Source organism: Rosa rugosa, chromosome 4 (genome assembly GCF_958449725.1).
Source record: "Rosa rugosa chromosome 4, drRosRugo1.1, whole genome shotgun sequence".
NCBI lineage: Eukaryota > Viridiplantae > Streptophyta > Magnoliopsida > Rosales > Rosaceae > Rosa > Rosa rugosa.
In genome coordinates, this window is record NC_084823.1 from 45076007 (window position 1) to 45086626 (window position 10620).

Sequence of the window (10620 nt, forward strand, 5' to 3'; positions counted from 1 at the left end):
CGCCAGACGACTCCCTACGCCACCCCACCGCATTCGCCGGACCACCGACTTGAACCTACTGCCATTCCCGACGAGCCATGAAGAAGCGCCGCCCCAAGCAAACAAACAAACCCAAGCCCAGGCCGGATCCATGAATTCCAACCCAGAACGGATTGATCCGACTGGCACAACGCCGTGCCTCCAAGAACACGCCACCACCGGTCAACCTCCGATTGGTACGACAACACGTCACCACGAGCATGTCACCGCCAGACCTCCGATCCCGAGACACCGAACTAGTCCACCGCTGAAGCCGTCGAGTGGTGAAACCAAGCAGAATAACTGTTGTGATCTCCCCCTCCCCCATGGCACCAACTGCTACCGCGACCCAAACAGAGTCAACTAAAACTCGTCCAACGACGGCGCAAGGGCTCGCTGCCGGACAGGGATGGAACTCGAGAGAGAGAGAGTTTTTAGGGCTAGGTTATTCTTTCGTCACGTACTCTGTATTGGAATAAATTTACAATTGAATAAAATGTCCAATTATACATTTTAAAAAAAAAAGTCCAATTATACATTTAAAAAAAAAAGTCCAATTATAATGTGTTTTTATTAATTTATAATAACATTTACAAATTACAAGGGAGAGGACTCAGAGAGCCAGAGGAGAGACCAACATTTCTTTTCACGAGTGAAGACTTCTAATTTCATCGTCAATGATAGGACACTTATCGCCTTGCAACATCCTCTGAAAAGGGTTCTTGTTCTTACTATTTGGAACTTAAAAAAAAAATGAAAAAAAAAACAACAAAATTTTTTCCATCATAATTTGGCCTATATTCAGAGGACATGACTGCTATACCATTTTTTTATAAAAATTTAGAAAGATAGAAAATTTCATTTGGAAACCACTTTTCTTAACTAAGTAGGTTTGTTACTATTGAATTTTTTTCTATGCAGCGACAGTATAAGTGACCCAGCATCTATTAGGTAATTTCAGCCCTTACTATTTACAGTTAAACTTTTTTTTTAAAAAAATACAATTGATGTTGTCCAGCCGTCCATTTTGTTGATGGAAGTGCACATCGGTGCTCTGAATGTCTTTCCCGCCACTATAAGTTACAGAATTGAGTTATAACTTCCAACATAACTAAGAATGCACAGTAAAATTGATTGAAGTAATTAGAGAGTGAATGAGAACATGCATAACATGTGCGTCGTATGCTATAACCAAACACTAGTTAAACCCAACAATGAGCAATCCCAGTTTGGTTCATAACCAAGTGGGTGGCGTTATTGGCGGAGGGCAGTGGTGTTGTAATACCCCGAAAAATCCAAATTAAATTCCATGGATTTTTAGAAATGATTTCACGATAGTGGGAGCGAGTACGAAGCTTGGAGAAGTTGTGGAATTAGTTCGAACGATTTTATTTTCGACAACGAACGTTTTTTAGGGGGTCGAGAAAGTTGACTTTTTATACGTTCAAAATTTGGGAACACTTCCTTCATGAAAGTTATAGAGTTCGTCGATACGATCGCGTGCATATGTGGAACGCAATATTCGGAGTTCGTATGAATAAGTTACGAATATTTTAAAATTGGGATTTTTCTATAAATAGGTGGAAAACCTGAATTTTTCAGAAGGACGAAATTTTCTCAAAATTGCAATTTGGTCCCCCAAACTCTCTGTTCTCTCTCCTCCCTACGCAGCCGACCCGACTGACCCGACCCGGATCCATCTCCGTCCTCCGGCGTCCTCCGGCCACGACCCGGCCATCCCTAGCTTCGCCGTGAGCCGCCCAGTGGCCTGGTGCCACCGCCTTGCTCCGCCGCTGCCCCCAGACCTGGATCGAAGCCCCCCCGAGCCTAGCTTTTGACCCGATCGGATCTTGGCCGTGCCGGCGTTGCACGGGCCGATCCTTCCCATTTTCGTGATCTCCTCTTCCCCCTGATCATCCCCATGTAAGTCTTTCAACACGATTTTGAGTGTAGAACACTAGATCAAGGTTTGACTTTTTCGACGTCCCTGATTTAATAAGAAATCTGATCGGACGCACAGGATTAATCCGACTTCCAAGCTTGATCTAGGACGATCTAGGCCAAACCAGACTTAGCTCCAGGTATGAAAGACGATCAACTCTTCATTTTGAACCAGTTTGTAGTTGGTCACTTTGCCATCGGAGGTGGTTGACCGGCGTTGACCGCCGTCTGACCTCCGCTTGTGGCGGCGCGTCGGACCTTGTTTTTTGAGTTTTCATTATCTAGGCGATGATCTACGCATCCATTAGAGCGTTTTGATATATAACAAGGTTATGTTAGAAAAAGTTGATAAATAGTGGATTTACGTTTTTACGTTACTATTTAACGTTTTTACGTTTTATCTTCGGTTTACGATCTGCGAAGATCTGACCATCGGTTTTACTTCAAATTTAGATATGTTGATCGTATGACTGTCCCGATGACTTTGTGTGGTCACGGGCGAAGATCCGACCGTTGGATCTTCGTATAATTGTGAAGTAGTGATTTGGAAGGCGATTCGTGAGAATATGACCGTCGGATTATAGTATAATTTTGTGGAGATGTTTGTGAGGACGATTCAGGAAGATCCGACCGTTGGATCTTCGTGATAATTTTGGAGGATGATCCTAAGGGCGATCCGTGAGGATCTGACCGTTGGATCATCATTAAATTAGAATCCGACCGTTGGATTTCCGTATATGTGTGGTTTATGATTGATTTACTAAGTCAAGATAGTATCTGATTAGGTGATTGACGAATCGAGTTGGTGGACGATTCGGATCGATATTTGGCTTTTAGAAGACGCAGCGGGAATTAGAGGTGAGTAAACCTCACGTGGTTCATATTACGAACCGAATAAATTTAATTACTTTATTTTTATCGCAATTGTGTGAAAATATTTGTGGAATAAATATTTGTTTTAAATCATATGGACTTGATCAACTACGGTCCATAGGTAAGTAAAATGATTTCATTTTTACAAATGAATTTCACGGTTTTTATGCTTGAACTATAGTTGATATTAGTGGTCATCACTGAGCGGATGATTACGTATATATATATTTACGTGAAATATATATATTGGTTGATGTGTGATTGATGTGATGAAATGATTGAGAATTGATTGGTTATTATTATTCAAGCTATTAATCTCGCATTTTAATTGTTGAATAATGAAATGTTGATCATGTGGTGTGAAAGCTATTTTATATGCCCAAGTGTGATTATGTGGAAATTATTTTAAGAAATAAAGATTTATCTTGAAATAATATGTCTCTTGATGTGGGTGTACATATACATATATACGATCTATAAATGATAAAGATTGTATTTTGTGAATTTGATTATGTCTGAGAAGTACAGTTGTGAAGCCGGGTGATTCCTACAACCCCGTGCTTAAATGAATTACTGGTAAATATGTTTTGGTGTTATGAGACGTTAAGCCTGGGCCCTAGTCCCTACAGATAGTGCACTATTATACTCATAGGAAGGAAGTAGCCGACCTTGGGTATACATACTTTGGAAGTAGCCTTAGTATGCTGCGGCTTACCCGTATTTTGGGTATAGTAGACATAACCTAGTACGTGGATTTGTGATTTGTTACCAGTTAATCCGAAAATTCACTAAAAAGAGAAGTGTGCTTATATTATCCTGATCAAATATCTATCTGTGATATATTGCTAATATGTGAAGGTGTTAGTGAAAAGAGAATCAAGCATGCTTTGCTTTAATGTTATTTCACATATTAATGTTGCAATAGTTGTTGGTTGTGATCAGTCAAATGTTGAGTTTTAAAAGAGAGTATCGAGAATATACTTGCTTTTATGTTTATGTGATTTTTGGAGTTACCGTGTGACTGTGTTGATTGTTTACTTGAGTTATAATAAATATAATTGAATAAATCAACAGTTCTTTCTTGTTTACTCATACGGGCTGTCAAAAGCTCACCGGGTTTTGTGTTGTTGCAACTCCCGGTACACTATTCAAATTGTGTAGCGGGTAGTCTTACAGGTCAGGAGAATCAGGGCAGTGATCGTGCGGTTTAGAGTATTAGTATTAGATTTATAGCATTTGTTTTGTGAGGAGAATTGTGCTCTCTTGAGCTTTATAATTTGTTTTGGTGAGAGTGTATTGTAATAAGTAGCTTGAGGATTTGGTTTATGTAATTATCGAGAGGTGTAATGTACAGTTGATTTTGAGAAAAAAATTCTGAGATTATAAACAGGGTATTTGAGGTTCATGCTTCGAATATGAATTACTTAAATTCAGAATTCGGGGTGTGACAGGTGTGAAGTAGGGGAAGAGGAGGTACAAATAGAACAAATAATATGGACAAAATTAAGAGGTCCAAAGAGCACCAGGCCCATTTCAAAAAAAAAAAAAAAAAAAAAGAGCAAATAGGGAGGTCTAAAAAAAATCACCATTTACAATTCAATAATTGTTTAAATTTTCCAAAACTATTGACTATGCTGATAGAGGCTCACATTTTGATAATAATAGGCTTTTATTATTTCTTTTTTATTTTTTATTTTTGGTTCTACCTCATCTTTTATGTGTGTCTAGCATTTATTGCGTGTAGTGAGGTTGAAAAATGAAAATCAATGAAGCAAATAAAAGATTGTTGACGAGGATTGGGCAAAGGCTGCTGGTAGCGGATCGGTGAGGCTGTTAGAGTGAGGATTGGAGGTGGAGTCGACATGCGGAAGTCGAGTTAGGATGGCTCAAGCCTGCTGGCGGTCTTGGGGTTACGATGTTCTGGCGTCGTCGGCGCTATGCGGTGGTGCAATTCTGAGCAGGGTGGTAGGGACGTTGCAATCCAAGGCTGGGCATCGGTGTGGCTTGCCAGCAGTGTCAGAGACCAGGTTGCTGGTCTGGGTGCCTAGAGGATTTTCTCTTGGGCTTAAGCCTATGCCTTGGGTCTATTTGGCCCTTTGTAGGTTTATGCTTTTAGGCCTACTCATTTATAGGCCCGTATTTGCGACCCTGGTGGCTTTTGTATTACGGGATTTAGGTCGTCTTCGGGTTCGGATTTAATTATTATTGTTCTAAGGAAGCCCCCTCTGTGTTGGGTTGTCCTGGAAACTTTTGAATAAATTAGGGTTTGAACTAGACTAGCCGGCTCGGTTCATTTCCCATTAGTGTCAGGTTACTTGGTTATTTGAATTACATACATTGCTATCCAAGGGCTTCCTTAGTTAGGGTTTAAGCTTTCTAGGCTCTAGGCAGTAGCTCGATTCTGACAGGCTGTGTATTCTATGACTCTCTCTACTTATTTAAAGGATTGACAACCCCTTGTTCAAGGAAAATTATAACATGGTCCCGTACCATAGTACACGCGGTGGTTTAGAGTGATATTATTGGCCCATGTGACTCGTAGTGATTTATGATTGGTCTCTTAAATTAATTTTTTTTTTTAACCCCCTGCATGGTCCCCACCACATTCGAGTGATATTATTGGTTGGGACCACCACATGGCAGTGCCACGTGGTACTCCAGGACCACAGAATAATTCCTCGTTATTCAAAAAAAGAAAAAGAAAAAAAACAAATAGAAGATTTTTGTTTATTAAAAAAAATACAAATAGAAGATATTGTTATTGAATAAGAGCAAAAGTTTTTTTTTTATTGTCAATAATAGTGATTTGATATGAGAATATATGTCATTTTTTTATTGTCAATCTTCTATTTGGCGGTCTAGAGGTCGTTCCTGTTCTGGAGTTAGGTCAGCAGCGGTGACGAAATTGTCTGGCGGTGGCATACTGGCATAGACAACCATCCTTGGCCTTCTAGTGGGAATGTTCTTGTTTGATCTCGGGTTGGAGGCAATGGCGTTTTGGAGCAGTGGTGGATGGATGGTGTCGACAATTAGGTGGTGATGGTGTTGGGTTTTCTTTAGTCCCAGGTTTGAATGTCTGGCAATCCTTTTGGTCGAGTTTAGGTCACAACGAGTGTTGGCTTGGTCGATCAAAAGCTGGTCAGGAGGACTCTGGTTGGTGAGTTCGTGTTGACACAAGTGAGTTGTCTAGTCTTAGAGTCCTTACTGGCTAGACGAGAGGCGCGATGTCAAGGATTTACTGCTCCTGCGTTTATTGTCTCTGTCATACAGTTGTAGTGCAAGTTTAGAGTCAGTATATAGAGTTCCCAGTGGGAAGTCTAGTGGCCATCTCTGAGTAAGAGATGTCGCCAAAAACTCGTTGTAAGCAGTTCATTATTAATGAAGTTCTTATTTGATCAAAAAAAAAAAAAAAATTTATAAACAAGAAATGTCAAATGAGTAGATTTAGAGATGGAAGAAAAATCAAAAGGCAGTTAAAAGTCGCTTTGCATCAACTAGAGAAAATCAAAAGGAATTAATGTCCTCGAGATTTTTTGAGTTATGATTATATCTATCAAAGTATCAGTATCAAATTATATAAACTTTTCTTTACAAATGGCTGGGCAAGGAGGACTATTAATTTAAGTTGTGTTCATGGGGCTTCGGTTTGGTGAAGGCTTGCTTGGGAAGTATATTAGTTGTTTCATCGATCGAGTTCTCCAGCTTAATTAAATAGAAGCTGAAACTTGAATTCCTAATAGTAGTGATCAAATTCAAAGATGGAACTGAAAGCAGGTGTCTCTCTGGTGGCAGTGATGGTGACTTTGTTGATTTGTACTGGAAATGCAAAGCATGAGGTGGCGTGTTTATTATTTTGTGTTGACAAATGCGGACCACATGCCCCTGAATGTGCCCATCAATGTTATTCTTGATGCGATTGTGCATCTAATTATGCTTTATTGTTTTTTCTTCATTACAGATGCGGTTGTGCATCTCGTTATGTTTTATTGCTTTCTTTTGATGTTTTATGCATCACTCCATGTAATCCTCAATTTTCACTTAATATAGTTTGTCGTCTTCCTTTCAAAAAAAAAAAAAATGTTATCAAGACTGCATCAAGCAGAGACCTCTGGATCACATTACTACTGCAGACTAGGCTGCTCCACAAGTGGGTGTCTCAAATTTAGCAATGGTGCATCACCTAAGAAATGGGTAAAAGGCAGACATGTAGTATCTGCAAAACCAAAGCTCCAAGTCCTTGTTCCGGCCGTGTGTAGATTTAATTTTTATTATTGTGTGCTTGCCTCATGGATGGCATACTATATGATGTCATTGTCAATGTATGAGAATAAGTTTATGATTCAATAAAAAGCCTAATTTTAATGTGTTATTTTTTTTTTTTGACAGGATTTGATGTTATTAGATATCAAAGCCATAAAACAGGCCAGAGTCTAACAGAACTTACATAAGAAAACCCGGGACAAACCGGATAACCTATCTAAGCCACTCTAAACTCATTAAGATCTAAAGGGACGCTCGCTGAACAGCAAGCCTAAACTAAGCAAGAGTAGTCTCGCTCTCTAAGGGAGGAATATTCATCTAGTCTAATCTGCCAATCACGCAATTGTGGTACAAATATCAACTAGAAACGTCTTAGAATAGCTTATAGAAATTACCCCTACTTCAAAAGGCTTGAGTCCAGAATGTCTAGAAGCTTGGGGACTTAAGAAAGCGCGAGTCCCTTCCCCGTAGGGTTGGAACCAACACCATCTGCATCCTCCTCAGTAGCCAACAACCTCGGCATCAGGTTGCTCCTTGAGCTCTTCTTGAGTGTCTGCCGCATATAGCCCCTATTTTCAGAATTGAGCCGCATAGGCCCATTCCTTTTCTTCAGCCCAGTCTCTGCCTTTGGCCCATTTCCTGCCCTAGGCCCAGTCTTCAACCCAGCAGCTGACCCAGTCAAGCCAGCAGATAACCCTAGTTCAAAACTAGGGCTTCCCGCCATTTTTTCCGGACCATCTTCTTCCTCGCGACTTACCGCCGCATTGAGCCAATCCCAAGACCAACCTTGCCTAGCATGAATAATCTCCTGCCCCATCAGCCCAAAGGCCAACAATTGAGGAGCATTCCAGCCCAACCTAGCAAGAGCCCAGATCCTCTTCTACAACTCCTCCACCACCGCCATCAATTCTGGCGGCCTTCCTGCCCACATTATTTGAGCCGCCGCGTCAAAGAACAACCTCGATCGACGTCTCAGAATAACAGCGCCCAGATCGAAACACCAATCTACACACCCCAGTAGCCGGCCTCGTCCAGCCACCTCTGTCGACGCTGCACGACGCTCAAAGACAGGATCTAATCCAAAAGAAAACACGGTCAGCGAGGCCTCCAACCCAGAAACCTCGCGCCGCCATTCACGATCAACGTCGAGGCCCCGCTCCACGCCGCCGCATCCTGTTGCTCCACGATCGTCGCCTTGCCTGAGGAAAGATAGCCTTGCCTGAGGGAAGATCGCCGCCACCAGATCGAAACCTAGGTTTCGAAAACCAAGGTCGCTCCGAGAAGCTCGGAGACGCCTCTTAAGCATTCTCTCTTACCTTTCTAATGTAATTTCACTTAATGTGTTATTATTAATATATCACAATGTTTAAATAATTGAATAAGATGAGAGAATTGACATTAATTTCATTTCACAAGTACAGACTTACAATTTTACTGTGAGTTAATAATCCAACACACTTCTTTTTTCTTTTCTTTTTTTGAAAGAAGGCTGAGGTCCCAGACATGGATTATGCAATATTAGTTTTGTGAAAGGCAACAATGTAGGAATAAGGTCTCACCCTCATATCCAAAGTGAAGAAACAAAAAAAATGAAAGAAAAAAAATGATAGAAAAGCCAAACAAAGGACCTCCCATCTCCTGTACAAAACCAACAGGAAAATCAATTAACCAAAAGAATGAAAAGACTAATACTCGATGGCCTAAAGAGCAAGTAGACCAATTTGAAGCTCTAGCCTCGTCGTTGTAGCAGCTCCAAATGAAGAACCTTTGCAACTCATCAATATACGTACCATAAGCTGCATTTTAAAATTGGCAAGCATCCCTCCCCGTGCATCCCTTGCAAGGCAATAATAGCATTAGCAACACTTAGCTCTACCTTAATTGTCTTGTAGCAGCAAACTATATAACTACAAAACAATAAAGACAAGGTGCACTACAAGAGCTTCCCATTCTTCCTCCCTTGCCCATTTGTATACGGCCAATGATGGGCTTTATCTGGCTCGATTTTCTTGTTCTTCCCATTAGGAACTTCAAGAAGAGGATTGGGCAATGAGGGCTATAATAGTTGTTCTTCCGAGTTGGGACCTTAGACATACTCACATGAGCGAACTAGTTTTAAGAATTAGAGTATCCAACCACAATTAGCAATCAGTGGAGAAGGAGGCCTAAATGGTGGATTAGAATTAATTGGGATACGCACATCAATACATTTTCCTTCTCTCATTCAACAAGTTGGGAAAAATTCAATGTAAGACAAACAAATGATGCTAATCTGCCATATATTGATGTTCTTGGATCATTATAATTGAGATATAGATGAGAATAGGCAGAAGATTGTATTTACAAAGAATGTGCAATCTTCACAATGAAGATTGTAATACATGAACTTTTAACTAACATAGTTCAACCTTGATTGATTTTTGAGACCTCGATCTCGATCAGTTTGCTCATCATCATCATCATCACGTTTTCTTTTCTTGTTCAACGAGTTTGGCTTGCACTCATCGGATTGAGCCTTGCAGACGAACGGGTGGGTCAAAAGTTGAGCCGCCGTCCACCTCTTGGAGGCCTCCTTGTGCATGCAACACTCAAGAAAGCTCCAAAAGTCTTCAGACGCACCCTCCGGCAAGCATGGCGCCTCTCCAAAACAGATAGCGCACATAAGGGATGCCCAGTCCTGTCTCTGACACTTGGGAAGCAAGGGAAAGTAACCCATGTAGAGTTCCATTATAGTCACCCCAAAGCTCCAAATATCACTTGCATAGCCATATGGATCTTTCCGGGTCAAACCTCTCCTGGACTCATATAAGCACAAGTCCCCACGTACGAACTGCAAGACTTGTCAGTACTATTATGGCTCATGATCTCGCTGCAACAAAAGTCAGCGATCTTGACCTCCATCTTGCTATACGTTAAAAGATTCCCGGGCTTGATGTCGCGGTGAACAATCTTGTGAGTGTTGTGAAGGCAGTCAAGGCCTTCGAGCGAGGACTTGGCGTGCGACGGGGGCAAGCTTTTCTTCGGATAAGGGACTTTGGGACTTGAGCAAGGTTTCAAGAGAACCCAAGTCCATGTACTCCATGAGAACCGACACGTCTCCGGAGGGCTTCTCAAAGATGGCGTGGCAGTGGACGACGTAGGGAGAGCCGGCCGTGGATGTCGAGTTCACTGTGAAGTCTGTTGTTATGGGAGGAGGAGTCCGCAGCTGGCTTGAGTAGTTTGAGAGCGTAAGTGGTGGAAATGGGCTTGTGAAAAACTTTGTAGACGGTGCCGCCGCTTCCGTGGCCCATGATTTGGAGTCGCTCGAGGTCTGAGGCCGAAGCGGGTGCGGTAGAGGAGGAGATGAAGGTGGTGGTGGTGCCAGCGGGGCGAGGAATGGTTTGAAGAGAGAGAAGTGGGCGGTGGTGGACGGAGATGAAGGGTAAAGACAAGGGGAGACGGAGATTATTGATCTTGCGGCGTTCTTGGACAAGAGCCATACTGATCGAGGTCAGGTGAAGTTTGTGAGTGGGATAGTACACTGATGGT

At 41.7% G+C, this 10620-nt stretch overlaps 1 pseudogene; it reads right to left on the bottom strand.

The window, feature by feature from the left end:
- Positions 1-9481: 9481 nt before the first annotated feature.
- On the bottom strand, positions 9482-10571 carry LOC133744891 (mitogen-activated protein kinase kinase 9-like; annotated as a pseudogene).
- Between the last annotated feature and the right edge of the window lie 49 nt (positions 10572-10620).